This window comes from Lissotriton vulgaris, chromosome 6 (genome assembly GCF_964263255.1).
Source record: "Lissotriton vulgaris chromosome 6, aLisVul1.2, whole genome shotgun sequence".
Classification (NCBI taxonomy): Eukaryota; Metazoa; Chordata; class Amphibia; order Caudata; family Salamandridae; genus Lissotriton; species Lissotriton vulgaris.
The window spans coordinates 54,898,832-54,915,566 of NC_141694.1; positions in this window are offsets into that span (position 1 = coordinate 54,898,832).

Here is a 16,735-nt window from a genome sequence, read left to right on the forward strand (position 1 = left end):
TTGGAGTGGGAATAGTAATTTGTACCCCTACGCTATCCAGCGCTTTCTCTACTGTTGCATTTACTGGAGTGGTAATAGTAAATGTTACTCTCCTGGATACTGTCGAAACGCGTAATGGCGGGCATGCTGAGCAAAATTGAGCAAGAATAAACGCACTTTGTTTGGCACCATTTCTGGGTTCCTCTCTTCGTCTTTTCCAGCCTGAGAACAACGTGGCAGCGCTGGGGATTTCTGGGCGAGTTTTCCTTATATATATATATATATATATATATATATATATATATATATATATATATATATATATATATATATATATGTGTGTGTGTGTTTGAAAAAATATAACTTTTACATTACTTTTAAGATATTTAAAAAATTCGATATTTTGACTAACTACATTTTTTACATCGATATTTTTGTACTTACCTGTTTGGAGATAGGAAGTCGATATTTTGCTATTCTATATTTTTTAATCGATAATTTGCTACATCGATATTTCTGACATCGATATTATGTCAGTGGTCCGCAGCTAGCAAATAAACTTCATTGTTACCTGGCTGCTGGCTAAGTAGCAGAAATTCAGTACTGTTTGGCAGGTGAATTGGTAATTGGAAAGTATCTTCATTATTCACTTGATGGTGGGATAAATAGCAGACAGTATGCACAACTTAGCCAGGATCCGTGCAAATAGCAGAGAAACATCACTGTCTACCTGCCTTCTATCTAAAGAGCTTACATTTTGTGTTGTTATCCCAATTGAAGATTTCAACAGACACTTACTAACAGGGAGAACTGCAAACAGGAGTGAACACAATAGACATCTATCTCCTTGTGCAAGTTAGGGTCCTGTGGGCACATGCATCAATATAGCATTTTGCGATTCCTTAATTGCGAAAAATAAGGAATTGCAATTAAGGAATTGCAAACTGCAATGCATCTAGAAATCCATATAAAAAAAGCGATTTCTTAAAATTCCTTAATTGCGATTCTCTAATTGAGAATCGCATTTAAGGAATACCTCCCCATCCATTCCTATGGGCCTAGAGGCCCACAGGAATGATTGCACCCCTGAAATCCGCTTAGAAGTACATTTTGCACACTCACATGCCACAAGGGCATGTGAGTGTGCAAAATGTGAGTAAAATAGAACTTTGAAAAATGCACTTTAGTGCATTTTTCAAAGTTTTCGCAAATTACCATGAAGGTTAACTTCATGGTAATTTGCTCCCCTTATTTGCGAATTTGCAAATTTTTAGAGTTTGATGCATTGCATTTAAGGAATCTTAATTTGAGATTCCTTAAATGCAATTGCAATTTAAGAAATCGCAATTCTGCGATATTTTAAATCGCGAAAATTACAAAAATGTTAATGCATCCCAAAAATGGGAATTGCATTCGCAAACGGCCTAATTTTGCGATTAGCACCATTTGCGAATGCAATTTCCTTTGATGCATGTGCCCGCTGATGAAATTATTATTTCATTCGCAAAAAGTGGTCATAGTTTGTGAATGGAACTGTATTTTACAAGCTGATCTATGTACTATTACGTTGGTTCACAAAATAATGAACCACAGGGGATCGCAGAACAACTTACTATGTTAACATTCATGAGGCAGGTGGCAATTTGTCAATTTGTGGACCTCTTAGATTAGCTACAATCACAGGGACGGTGGACTGCAAGGGACCGCATGCCACCGTCTCTCTGTATTCGAAAAAGGAAAGCAACCTGTGCTCCTTTTAAAAATGTATTCTGATTTGGAAAGCTTCACAGGGACTCCCCCGCCCTGAGGCTGCCAACATGATTCCAAATGGAAACAGGTCCTAAGGGTACCCTTTGCAAATGAATTTCCACCCCAAATCAGGGGTCAGTCAGCCATCAATGATTTGCGACTGCAATAAATCAATTTACAAATTGGAAATGGAAGGAGCAATGCCTCCGTCACGACCCCTTCCTATTTGCAAATTGGAAACAATTGTAGAAGTTCGTTTACGAGTCAAAACATTTCCAACTCACAAAAAATCTTTTGTACATAATGATAGGCACGTTTGCGATTTTGCAACATGAGGCCCTTAGAGCTAAACCTGGCTTTAATGTAAGTGCTAACTCCCAGGTTTACAGTCTTTCCAAGTTCCTTTGACAGACATGGCACAGAATGCCGCTCCAATACACAACGACATGGAAGGCCCATTTTTGGAGCTTCTCGTATTCGAGAAATGCTCCTACCACTATACGCTTGCCTACAGATATGACAAGTGATTAAGATTATTAGAACATTTGCACGACAAGGAAAGCTGTTTACTCTTCTACAGCGACATACTCGCTCTTACTCACAAATCAATGGCAGTGCACCAGGGCCAGACACAGGAACACCAAAAAGATACATGTTATCAGAACACCACTTTTTCTGCAGCAAATTAGTGCATTCTGGAATTAATAATTCTATTAATCATACTAAAACAACAATGATTTGTAAAGGAAACAGCCAGCACTGTAAATGTTGTATTCTAGTGACATACAGCCCTCTGATATTTAGGGGGATATCATCAAAATTGAAACAATTGCATAGGGCCTCTTATGAAGTCATCAACACAGTATAATTGCAAGGCTCCATCCACTCCAATGTCATGACTCAAGGAAAAAAATCTATAGGCCTGATTTAGAGTTAACTCTGTCTGGATGGCAGAGCCCAGGAACTCTGTCATCCCAAGAGAGTCCAGCTCGCCTAATATAAAGTTGTCCCCGGGCACTGTGGACACTTCTTTACGTAGACAGGGACTTCATAGAGCATTGCAAGGAACAGTCCAAGATACATGAAAGCGAGAATTGGCCTCTACATCCCTCCTAGATGTCTGCGCTCCGCAAATCTCTTTCTAGCCAAAATTCCTCGGATCCATAAATCCAGGTCGGGGGCAGGTCTTTTTCTTTTTTTTCTTTTCTGGGCCCATCTTTATGGAATAATCTTCAGCTGGAACTAAGATATCTTCCATTCACCACTCTGTTCCAGAAGAGGCTAAAAACATAGCTCTTCTCTAATTATTATTATTTAAAATTTTATATAGCGCGCAGTTACCCTCGGGCATCCCAGCGCTTATCCGGACACCAGCAAATAATACAACGGCCAGTTAGGTGCAATCAAGCAGGAAACAGATGTGTTTTAAGACATTTACGAAAACGCAGAGTGCAAGTCTCGGCACGCAATTTTAAAGGTTGAGAGTTCCACAGCATCGCTGTGCTGACCGAAAATCTTCTCCCGCCAGTACGTGCCCTCTTTACTCTAGGGACTAGGAGAAGGTGTTTCTGATCGGAACGCAGCGTTCTATTCGCTTTATATGGCACCGCTAGATTCCTCAGTATTGGGGGTCCTGTCCCCTGAATAATTTTATGGGCTGTACAGAGTGCCTTAAATTTGACCCTTTCCCGCACTGGGAGCCAGTGCAGTGCCTTTAAGGCAGGTCTGGCTGACTGAGTTCTGGGGATGCCCATGAGCAGCCTTGCCGCTGCATTTTGAACCTGCTGAAGTTTGTTGAAGGTGGATTCAGGAGCGCCCAAAAAGATGGCGTTACTATAGTCAAGTCTCGATGTAATCAGCCCCTGAATCAACAACTTCCTAGATGTTAAAGGTAGAAGAGGGAAAATTTTGCGGGCTGACCGTAACAGGGCAAAGCAAACTCCTGCAATTTTTTTAGCTTGGGTCCTGAACGACAGGTCTTGTTCTAACCAGACCCCCAAGCTGTTAATCTCCTCTTTCGAGCTTGGGTGATCACCCATACAGCTAGGCCAGCTGGTTGGTGGGAGTGAGGGGATTTTATTCCCTAACAGCATTATCTCTGTCTTCGAACCATTCAGCTTAAGAGCTGATTCATCCATCCAGGTGTGGCCTTCCGACAGGCAGGAGTGCAGCAAATCGGGATTCTCTACCAGTTGTGATAAGGCGACCACCAACTGCGTATCATCCGCACAACTGACGATCTTGATGTCATAAGGGGCCACCACATCCTCCAGGGGGGCCATATATACATTGAACAATGTAGGGCTAAGAGAGGAGCCCTGTGGCACCCCACACTGGAGGGGGATAGATGTAGTCCGATTGCTGCCTTCCCAGACCTGGTATGAGCGGCCGTTGAGAAATGACCTAAGCCACTTCAGAGCGGCCCCTGCCACACCCACCTCTGACAGTCGCTGAATCAACACCTGATGATTAACGGTGTCAAACACCGCACTAAGGTCCAGGAGGATCACTGCCACTGATCCTCCTGAATCCAGAATGCGTCTGGTTTCTTCCACGACTGCCAGGAGGGCAGTGTCGGTGCTCTGGCCTGGACGGAATCCGGTTTGCGAGTCTCGGAGCAATCCATTAGACTCCAAGAAGCCTGACAGTTGATAATTCGCTAGCCTTTCAGCAATTTTGCCGAGTCCCGGCAACAGGGATATAGGCCTAAAATTTGCCAAGTCCAAAGGATCCAGGTTTGGCTTCTTTAAGAGTGCCTTAACCACTGCTGTTTTCCAGCTTGGTGGCACCAAGCCCTGGGCAAAAGAAGCATTCATCAAATCGGTTATAGGAGCCACAATGGAAGCTGCTACCTGCTTTAGAAACTTCATAGGGACCGGATCCATGGGGGAGCCACTTTTCATAGATCCTAAGGCCTTCAGTACTTTGGCCACTGAGACTGGGCCAAAAGTGTCTAGATAAGTAGATACATCTCTAGGCTGTGTTATAGATTTCTTTTCCTGATTAGGCTGAGATCGTATAGACTGAGGTAGGGTACTAAGTATCTACTCGATTTTCGTGTGGAAGAAGTCAGCGAGCTCCTTACACTTCTGTTTATCATGCGTGGCCACCGGCTCAGGAACTTTAAGGAGTTCTTGCACCACTTTGAAAGTTTCCCTAGAAGAACTTGAGGCAGATCTTATGCGCTCCTCAGAAAATTGGGCTTTTGCCTGCCGAAGAGCAGATTTATAGCCCCTCATAGCTACGCAGTATTCCTCTCGCCTAGTTATCTCCAATTTCTTTCTCCATAACCTCTCCAACTTTTTACATCCTTTCCTAAGTATGCGAAGCTCGGCAGTGTACCATGGAGCGGATCCAATTCTTTTCTCCCTCTTTTGCACTCTCTATTTCTGGATAAGGGCATCAAGAGAGGCGGTCAGCCATTGGTTGAGATTAGCATCTCCCTTTATCGGGTCTGATTCGGGAGGAGGGAGCGAGTCTTCCAATTTCAGGTCTTGAAACACCTGGGCCTCTGTGACGTGATCTTACTTTTCTCCTTGGTTGAGGTTCCTCTGGATGTCTTGCCCTGGTCCTCTACATCTTGTCCTGCTGGCTCTAGTTACCTGGTCATCTGCTCCTGATTCTCCAGGTCTTGTTCTCTTAGCTTTCTTAACTCTCAGTCTACTTTGCCTAGCACTAGTCTTCCTATTCCCGGTACTCACTATCCATATACTTTTCCTAGTTTTGTGTCAACTAGACGAGATCATTCTTTCTGGGTCTTTGTATGCCTAGTCCTACTGGTCATGCTCCTCTGGGCCACTCTAGTCCTTCCAGGTCCCCTTCTAAGGTTTCTTGTCCCTTCCTGATCCTCTTGACACTTGTCCCATTGACCTGCTCTTTCTGATCCTCTTACCCTGTTTATCCAATTCCTGGTACACCAGCTCCTGGTCTTGGTGGTTCCTTCGATCTACCTGGCCTTTCATGTCCTTATTCCCTTAGACTTCGTCCTCTTAGCCCTTGTCCTCCAGGTTTGGATTTTCCAGGTTCCCCTGACTTTGTCTTGTTCTCCTCATCCTTGTGGTGCTGCACCCACTGGTCTCGGCCCTCATCGTCCTGGTTGACTTTCTTTGGGTCCCTCTGAGCTCAAGCCGTTTGGTCCTGGTCCTCCTGGCCATTTAGGCCCAGTCTTTTTGGACTTCCTGGCTCGGGCTGTTCTGGTCCTCCTGATCTCCTTCACCCTGGTCCTGCTTCACCCAGGTTCCAGTCTTTCGGCTCCATTTTGCACTCTGGGCCCTGGTACTAAGGTCATGGATCCCCCAGTACTCCCGGGCCTGCACCCTTTCCCCTTGGTCCTGATCCTTCTGATTTATCTTTCTTTGTGACTGGTTCTCTTTGCCCTGTGCGCCTAACATATTTAGTTCTGCACCTCCTCTCTTTTTTCTTGCTTATTCTGGTCCCCGGTCCTACTGTTCAAAACCCTTATACCCTTAATCTCTCTAGTCTTTCGGGACCGAGTCCTAAGCCTCCTGGGCCTGGTTCTCCTAACCCTGTTCTTGTGGTTCTACACCATCTGACCATGGTCCTCCTTGTTCTGGCCCCCCTAAGCCAAACAATCCTCATCCTCATTTTCCTGGCCATCCTGTTCGTAGCCATATGGCTGGGTCTTCCTAGTTGTGGTCATCCTGGTCTTGGTGTTTCTGATTCTCCTTTTCCTCCTCACCCTGGCCCTGCTGGTTCTGATACTCAAGGGTTTGAGTCTATTTCCCCTCCTCTACCTGGCACCTCTAGTCCTTTGTTCCTGGTTCCCGTAGATGTTTTCTTTTGCCTGCCTGCGTCTCTGGCACATCTCACTTCCCTAGTCCTCCTGGCCATAGTTGTCCTATTCTTGATTTTCATTGCCCTTGTCCTTCTTGACGTTCTGTGGTCATTGGCCCTGATCCTCTTGGTCCTGGTCCCTATGATTTGGGTTCTCCACAGCCTAGGACCTGGTCCCCCAGCCATCCTGGTCTTGGTCTCCTTGGTCCAGGACTTTGTGGTCCTTCTTATGCTACCGTGATGGTCATCATAAACCTTGTCTTTTGGCCATCCTGGCCCTTCTTGGTTCCTCCAGTCATGGCCCATCCTGGCCGTGTTCTTCTCTGGTGCTCTTGACCCTGGTCACTTTTGTCCTACTTCTCCTCACCCTGAACATCCTAGTCCTGGAACCACACGTCCTGGCTCTGCTGGCCCCTTGATCCATCTGGCCTCTCATCTCCTGGCCCTCTTAGTCTTTGTCATCCTGTTTTGGATTGTCTAGTCCTCCTGGATCTGCTCCTTGTCCTCTTAGGCTGACTGATACTGCAGCCACTGGCCCTGCCCCTCTTGATTCAGGTTCTCCTGATCTTGGCAATTTTGGAACTGTTCTTACAGACTCCGTTTGGCCTTCTTACATATGATCTACCTCACCCTGGTCCTGCTACCCAAAATTATTGGTCATCTGAGCCCTGGTTTCCTAGGTTCTGATCTTCATTGCCTTTCTCAGCCCTGTTTCCAGTACACCTGCTCATGATCCATTAAGTTCACCTAGTCCTCCTTGCTCTAGTCCTTTGCAAGGCCGGATTCGCTGCACGGGTCATTTTGCATCTCCCCAGCAGCGTGCAAGGCTGGGGGCCAGTCTAAACCCTGAACTGGAGGGCACTGTGTTCTGCAAACTGTTATGGGTTTAAAAGCACCCGCTGCAAAGTTCCTTTCATATCCAGTAGTTTTCAGGCAATAATAAAAATGTCAAGATAACCATGGTGATTAATGTTCCTGCTGGAGAGGGAACAGAGTTTTGCCTACTGGAAGTTTTGACTCATCAAAGTAGCTCAGAGGGTTATCATGTCTGTTGCAAAGAAAATGTACCCTGGGCTGCTGCTTTTGTCATAGAGATCCTTTTGTTACTTGCAGTTCATACGTTACAAGCGTAACATAGCACAGTTAGCATTGAACGGCCATCAAAGAGCTGCACACAAACTTCATTGTATAGGTTAGAAAGTTATGTTTTTTCCCAGTCTTTCATTATCCTAATCTTGATCAAAAAGGTTTGTTTAGATGGGAATAAATCATTAGTCATAAATTTAACCCTAACCACTCTGTTATGTTTTAAATCCACCATAAGGTGTTGCTTCTCCAGACCAAACACTCTTTAAAAAGGCCTATCAGTATTGATGACATTTGACTCTTATTCTTTCTAGTCACTTTTGTCTCATGTAGCATTTTCCATACACTGATTCACACACGTTTGATTCCTCCGTATATGTGTGTGATGTAAAGTGCTCTGAAACACTACACTGGTATGAGAGGAGCAATAAAGCAAATAAAACACACCCAAGAGAGATCTATGGAGAAATGAGGGGCACTGTTGAAGAGTGATAGTGAATGAATATGTGGAGGAGGAGGTCATGAGGGAGGCCCAGCAACTATTGTTGCACAGGGCGTCCCAGCGCTAATGCTGTCCATGCTTGTGATTTTTGGGCTGAAGGATGCTAACATCCCTTAAAATGGTCTTCCATTGTGTTCTCAACTTCTTGGCTGTGCTTAACAGTGAACATGAGGCCTTACGTTACATTTAAATTAAAGTTTCATGCATGACATCTTATTTTTGTGTTCTCCATAGAATATCTTTGGGTATGACTCGATATCCTGGTGCACTTGAAGGACATCCTTTACTATGCTTTAAAAGCAAATACAATTGAATATACAATGAAATATCTGTTGTAGAATGCACCATTTCTGGCATTTTTCGAAAATCTTCTTGGGGTGGCAAATAGCCACTATATTCCCTTATAGTGGTCAGGGACTCTTGTTGCACTCGCTCGTTATGCAACGTATGGGGTCTGACCCGACAAAGTTTGTCAAGGCTGCTTAGGGTTCCCTGTCCAACCCTGGTCCTCTGGGTGCCCTTGGTACTGGCCCCTCAGTATTCCTATTCCCTGTCCTGATTATTCTGGTCTCCTGGTCCCACTGGCCATTTCCCTCCTGGTCCTGATCTTCATAGTCATCTTCCATCTGATCATGACCCGCCTGGTCCTAGTACTCATGCTCCTTGTTCTCAAGGTTCTGCAATAACTTATTCTGGCCCCTGACAGATCATCCTAGCCATTCCCAGTTCTGATATTCATTCATTCAAGTTTCTTTATTTCGGCTTAAATGCCATAAAAGAGTCACAACACAATTCATTGAGATATACATTAAGTCACATTTTTGAATACATTTAGTACAATAAGACATGAGTTCAAAGCAAAAAATACAAGAAAGAGGTGAATTTCCCTAATAAAACTTTCTCTGAGCACAATACAATTCCAAAATACCAGAGGCCCTTATGGCATTTCTAAAGCACATTTGATCATGTGAACATATTTCTTTTACATTACAGCTTTAGGCCTTTTTTCCTCCGTAGGTAATAAATTGTGTGCAGGAATCGGCTAACACTATATACTATTGTTTGGGTTGTGTCTGTTTTAATTATTCCTAGGGCCTGGTTACAGGATCGTACTCCTAATAGTAAGCATAAGGGCTTAATGGATCACTGAAATAATATCGTGGACAAAATATCGACAGTCAAAATATCGAGTTTGTATCTACAAACAGGTAAGTACAAAAATATCGAGTACAAAATATCGTTAACAAAAATATAGATGTAAAAAATATCGACTTTATTAAAAACAGTGTTAAATTAAATTAATATTAAATTTTAATTACTAAAATATACTTAAAACGACTTAAATTAAATTATAATAATTAAATAATAAATGAAAATAATAAAAATATTTTTTTTAAATCTTATTTGTCGACCCTGAACCCTAAAAATACCCCTTTACCCAAAAACCCAAAACTAACCCTGAACCCTAAAAATACCCCTTTACCCAAAAACCCAAAACTGACCCTGAACCCTAAAAATACCCCTTTACCCAAAAACTGAAAACTGACCCTGAACCCTAAAAATGCCCCTTTACCCAAAAACTGAAAACTGACCCTGAACCCTAAAAATACCCCTTTACCCATGAACTGAAAACTGACCCTGAACCCTAAAAATACCCCTTTACCCATGAACTGAAAACTGACCCTGAACCCTGAAAATACCCCTTTACCCATGAACTGAAAACTGACCCTGAACCCTAAAAATACCCCTTTACCCATGAACTGAAAACTGACCCTGAACCCTAAAAATACCCCTTTACCCATGAACTGAAAACTGACCCTGAACCCTAAAAATACCCCTTTACCCATGAACTGAAAACTGACCCTGAACCCTAACAATGCTCCTTTACCCTAAATTTAACAATATTACTTAATTACCAATTAATTATTAATTAACAATAACAATAAAATAAATATATTAGAACATTAGGTGTAATTATTTTAATAATTAATATTATTATTTGAAAATTAATTACTTAAAAATAACACAAAATTATATATATTAAAAATGTACTCTAATTAATGTAATTAACTAATTACAATTAATTAATTAACAATTATTTACTAATACAAAATATATTCAAAATTATATTAATTAATTAACTAATTAATATTAATTAATTATCAATTAATTATTAATTAAAAATATTAACACACATATATTAATTAATTAATTATTATTAAATTACTTCCCACCCTATTCCCCTATAAACCCACAACCCGCTACAGAATTACATTACGCAATTATTAACAAAACAAAATTCATGTAATAAAATATTTTATAACATTAATACACACTATTCACACATATTATTACATAAAAATACACTATAAAATATTATATATTATTAAAAAATCGATATTTTTGCTATCTATATTTTATACAGTCGATATTACTTCACTTACCTGAAAAACGATATTTTTGTAGTCGATATTATGTCCAGTCGATATTTTGTCCAGTCTATATTTAAAACTCGATATTATGTCCAGTCGATATTTTGGAGTCGATATTTTGTCTCTATACCGGGCTTAATACATCTTTTTCTGGCCAATGCATAGGCTGAGCAGAAAAAAAGGATATGAAGGTCGTCTTCTTCCTGGTTACCTTCACACATAATACAAGTTTCATCTGCCACTGGAGCTGGACCATTAGGCCCCCTAGTCCAGCGTGCCAAAGTTGTTTTAATCAAAAGATTCCCATATCTTAGTTTTAGAAAGAGGGTTTTGGCAAGTGGGGGCTCGATTTCATCAAGGAAAGCCTCAAAAAGAGGCTCATCCTTGAAACTCAGAAAGTTGGTCACTAGAGTTCCAGTATTAGACACATTTGTTACCATGTTAGCCAAAAAAACCCAAAAAGCCCTTTTTACGACCAGTTTTGAGTTTGGCGGTAAACATTCTGGATTCTCCCAAAAGTGATTTAAGCCTATCTTAATGAACCAGGGTTTGACATGTTTTAACCAGGGAAGGGTATTCGAGTTGTCCAACCCCATTATCTCTTTTAAACCTTCTCTATAATCATACAGTTCAGGAACCTGCCAAAGTCTAACCCATAACATTAGTGGCCGAATTATTGTGTAGTGGTCAGTTCTTTTAACATTTAGGTCCAGCTGAAGTGGCACTAAAGGAGTGCCTCTTGGGGCCACTACCAGACTTCTCATAAAGGTATTGTCCATGACGTAGAAGGAGTCCTTTGACATGGGCCCCCATATTTCTGCGCTATATAATGCTGCTGGTTGGACCTTAAATTTAAATAGCTCAACTACTGGAGACACAGCTTTGCTAGTACTCAAGCTTTGTTTCCTAAGGATAGGCTTTACATCTGTGTAAATACCAACTTGCTTTTTTCAATTTGGGGCCGCCAGGAGAATTTAGAATCTAGCGTAACCCCTAGATAGGAAAAATTTGGGACCGATTCCAGTTTCTCACCATTCAGAGTTAAACAGCCTTTGTCTGGTTTTGGTGGATTAAGGGCCATACATTTCGTTTTTTTCCCGTTGATTTCCAATCCTTTCTTACTGCAGTAATCACTAAAGGAATTGAGTAGTGCCTGGAGACCTTTCTTGGTTTGGGAGATCAAAATGATATCATCTGCGAATAGTAGTGATGTTACCTTTTCTCCATTCAATTTCGGGTGAATCATTTATACATCCCTCTAGATGTGCAGGGATGTCATTCACAAAGAGGGAGAAAAGTGTGGGGGCCAATACTCAACCTTGACGGACGCCACGCTCAATAGGTATTTTTTGAGTCAGTTCCCCGTTTGGGCCCCATCGCACTTTAGCAAAGTTCCCAGCATGCAGCTCTCTTATCTGTACCAACAGGCTGCTTGGAAACCCTGCTTCACTCAATGTTCTCCATAAAAGATCACGTGGCACTAGATCAAACGCTGCTCTCAAATCAACGAAAGCAACGTATAAATGTCCCTTTTTAATGTGTACATATTTCCAGTATAGGCAGCAAAATCTGAATACTTGGTCGAATGTGCTCACTTTACACCGGAAACCAGCTTGATATTTTGTTATGATTGCATTCTCCTCCACCCAATCGATGACACGGGCTAAAATGTGCCTCGAGTAGATTTTCTGGAGAATATCCATCAGGCTGATTGGCCGATAATTAAAAGGATCCGACCAATTCAATTTTTTAAAAATTAAAACATTTCTGCTCCCCTCCAACTTTCAGGGAAATCTAGACCAAGGGATAGCTCATTACAGAGGTAATTTATGTATGGTACCCATACTTTTAGGTCGTGCTTGTACAAGTCCCCTGGTATCTTATCTAGCCCTGGCGCTTTGCCATTTTTTACAGAATTTATTGCCAGCTCGGTTTCCCCTAATGTGAAACCCAGGCAGTCTATAGGGTGTTTGGGGCACAGGGCATCGCCATCGGAGACTCTTGGCATAGTGTCGTACTTTTTGTAAAGGTTCGTGAAGTGGTTAACCCACGTTAGCTCGTCGAGATAGACGTCCTTTGCCACTCTCCCTACGTGGTTACCATTAGCGACTAACCTCCAGAACCCTACAGTATCCTTTGATTTGACAGCTGTCAACATATCTGCCCAATTTTCTTCCTCCCAAGCTTTTCTTGAGGCATTTTGTACCTGCTTATAATTTTTCCTTGCTATTTTTATGTCTTCCACTGATTTAGATTTAATAGCAAGCAGAAGCACCGCCTTAGATTCCCTGCAGAGTCTGTCATACCATAATTTGCTGTGAGACAGATTCTGTGTTTTTTGTTGATTTTTCTTGGGCATTTTGTGACTAACATTCTTAGATCTAAAAAATTTTTGGGGTGAAGTGACATAAAACAAACAGGGTGTTCTTCATCTATAAGGGAGCCTACAAATGATCCAAAAGTCCCTGCAAAAAGTCCATAAATTTCGGCGAGGATCTCACCATGGTCCAATATAAATGGCCATTTGAGTACCTGCCTATTGTTACTAATGTGGATCTCATCACTCATTCCGCCATTTGCATCAGTTAGTAACACGTGCGCAGCTCCCTGGAGCAAGGAAGCTTCTATCAATAGACTCAGGGGGAAGTGATCACTTTCTAACCTCTCCTTTACCTCAAAATCTATCATGCTCGACCAGATAGACAAAGAGATAATTACAAAATCTAGATTGCTCTTACAATTATATCTGATAAATGTTGGTTTTTTCGAGCTATCTAACAGGAACCGTCCATTGCAGGCCCTGAGGCCATGCTCCGCAGACAGTTTCATTAATTGAACTCCCAAGACTGTACATTTAACAGGTTTAATGTTCTCCAGTGTTGGAATGTTATTGGCTTGGTCCTCTTCTTCAAAAATGTCACTCAGCCCTGGGACTGGTTCATAGTTGTAATTTAAGTCACCAGCTATGATGATATATTCCTCTTTTCCAACTGTTCTACCTAAAAAGGAGTATAGTTTAGCTAAGGTGGGAGATTCTTTGGAAGCAGTGGCGGGTCTATTGTAGACGTTTATTAAATAAAATCTTTTCCCTTAACATGTGGAGATTTTTAGAGCTAGTATGTCAGGTGAATTTGTGTCTACTACGTCTATCTGTATCCTCAAAGTTACTTTCACCCAGGTTATTAGGCCACCTGAGGGCCTTCCCTTCTTAGATGGGATGGCCCCTATTCCAAAAGACTTGAACCCTACCCTGTGTGGTGTGGCTACTGCCCAAGATTCTTGTAGCAAACAAAAATCACTGGAATCAATGAACTTTGCCCATTCCGGGTCCCTCAAATTCTTAGACACTCCAGCTATGTTCCATGACACTAGCTTCAGTGGCTCACCCTCTGTATTTGGTACATCGGATGGCTCCACATGTGCAATTTCCAGGTTTGGTAGCATCCCTATTGGCAGTTCCTCTGCCAGGTCACACGTCCAACTTTTGGCACCCGGGATAGTGGTATTATTTATATTCCTATGTTCTGGTGACAAAACGCCTTGTTGGCTCTCCCCCTGGTCACATTCTCCCACCACTGCCTCATTACCTATTAGTGAATTAACTACATTTAGATGTTTAGTATTAATATATGAACTATGGACCTTTTTGTTACCCATGCCCTGAGGACTGCTAAATTTGCTTCTATATTACTTTCTCTTGGTTTTGTCCTAGTGAAGGGATTCAACCTATCTGTTCCAACATTAGTGTGAGATGGACATCCCGCCAAGGGATTCAGTCAGTCAACCGCTTCTAAGCAGCTGAATGAGTTGTAAGTTGGCAGTCCCATCCACTGGCTTGGGTTTCCCAGATTCCCACCGCGTGATCTACCCGAAGCATTGTGATTCACCACAGTCCACCCTTCACCAACCTTGAAGTGCGTTTTGGGTGGATAGAAGTAGGACAGCGGTCTAGTTTGGATCACATTGCTTCCGTCAAATGTGTGTGGGTTCCAGGAACAGAGATGGTGCACGGTACGAGGATCTTCATCCTAGCCGTTCCCAGTTCTGATATTCCGTGACCTCTGGTTCGTGCTAGCCTTCCTGGCCCTGTACCTCCTGGTCAGGGCCGTTCTAGTCATCATACCTATGTATGGCTGCCACTAGCCCTCATGATCATGGGTTTCTTGTTTCACATTCTCCTGGTCCTGGACCGTTTCATTCTTCCCACCTCAAGTTTTGTCTATCAGTCCCCCTGGTTTCGTTGTTCCTAATCCTTTTCCTCTTGGTCTCTCCGGTCCATGTAGTGGAAGCCTTAGTTTTGGTACTCTTTTGTCTGGTCCTCCTGTATTGATTGGGTTTTCTGGTGCTGGTCCCACTGGCCTTGGTTACCCTTGTTCTCCTAGTCATCCAGACCTTCTGCTCCTAGTCCTCTAGTTCATGGTATCCTGATTTGCCTGTTCCACCATGTTCTTTCCATCTGAACTTGGCCCCCTCTGTCATGGTCTGCCTAATAATGTTCTTCCTAGGTCTGGTATTTCTTTCCTTGTCCCCATGGCCCTCCTAGTTCCCGTGTTGCAGCTCGCCCTGGTCCAAGTCAACCTGGATTAGAGTCTTCCTAAGTCTGATTCTCATGGAGATTCTGAACCTGGACCCATTGAGCCAGGACTTTCTTATCCATTCTTTTACTCCTGGTCCTGCTGATATAAGGATTCCTAACCCTACTCACTGTAGCCTTCCTGGTCCTGGTCTTTCTCCTTCTAGCCCGTTGATGATATCTGTGATCCTGACTCCTGTCTCTAGTAGCTCTTTTTAATTGTTCTCCCGACACTGGTCCTACTGCGTCTATCCACCTGGATCTGTTCCTCCTGGACCTTCTAGTCCTCTGGTCCTGACCGGTGCTCTCGGCCTTCCTACATTTTTTCATCCTGCAGATCCACAGCCCTCTGTTCCTCCTATCCCTGGTCCTTCTGTTTTTTTCATGCCCTAGCCTTCTCTGTTGTCTTAATTCTCCTGTTCCACATCTACCTGGTCCCAGGACCCTTAGTTCAGTTTCTTCTGGTCCTGTTCCTCTTTGTCTATTTGTTCCTGGTCCCCTATGCCTGGGTGCCATAGTCATGTTTCTTCTTGTCCAGGCCCTCATGTCTCTCGTCATCATCGTCCTCACACTGGTCCTCCCTTTTGCTTCCCCATGTCCCCTCCACAATGATTTTAGCTGGATACAGCCTCAAAACCTATTACTCAGACTTTTGTTTGGGCTTCCATTATCCTTTTGCTGAAACTGAACACTGTCAAGGACAGAAATGGCGGCCCAGTAGAGACAGGAGCCAGTCCATTTAAAACACTGCTTACCATATTAAAAACAAAAGTACCCTTCCTAAAATTTACTTGGGGTTGGACTGGCGGCTAAAATGTTACTGTAGCTGAAGTGGCCACTCATAACATTGGCCCAAAAATGACTAAACCCCCCTCTGCTGGAGGAGGAGTGTGAAAAAGTCTGTTTATTCACCTGAACGAATAGACACTTCCCTGAGGAATTACTTAGGCACTTTGCTTGCCTGTCTCCTGATTTCACTTACCCTGTTCCACAGATGCCCAATTACTGTCTCTCATCCAATTTGCTTCCTGCATGTGCCCCTAAAAGCCCCTAGGAACAAATGCCTAATGCAATGAGACAGATGCAATCTGTCTCTCTGTACTCCATGTTTACTGCTGCTGGCCAGTTGCTGTTGTGTTACCAGATCTAAAATACTAAGCAAGGACAGTTTTGATTCTTATATTTCTTATTTTAATATTATACTGCTTATGCGTTCAAATGCATAACTCAATTTCCTGCATTCCCATTTCAAGGTGGCCACCACATGCCATTGGCTGGAGTCTCCATTTATTTCATATGTGGCTAAATTAAAACCTCTTTCACACTATTTAACTGGGCCAAATTGCAAATGATCTCTATTGTTTCTCCTGCAGCTGGATACAAGGTGAAGTTTCAGATATCTAGCCGGCTGATAGCTAAATAGCAGAACTTAAGTAAAATGTGGCTGCCCAATGGGTAAATAAAATAGGAGAGATTATGTACAATATGGCTGTACAAAAAACCCATTCCAAAGTCAGTCATGCTATAAACCCAGTTCTAATGCATGTTCCATGAACAAGTCTAAATATTCTCACAAAGCAGCACACACAGAAACAGCAAAAACGAGCTAAAATTAAGCAT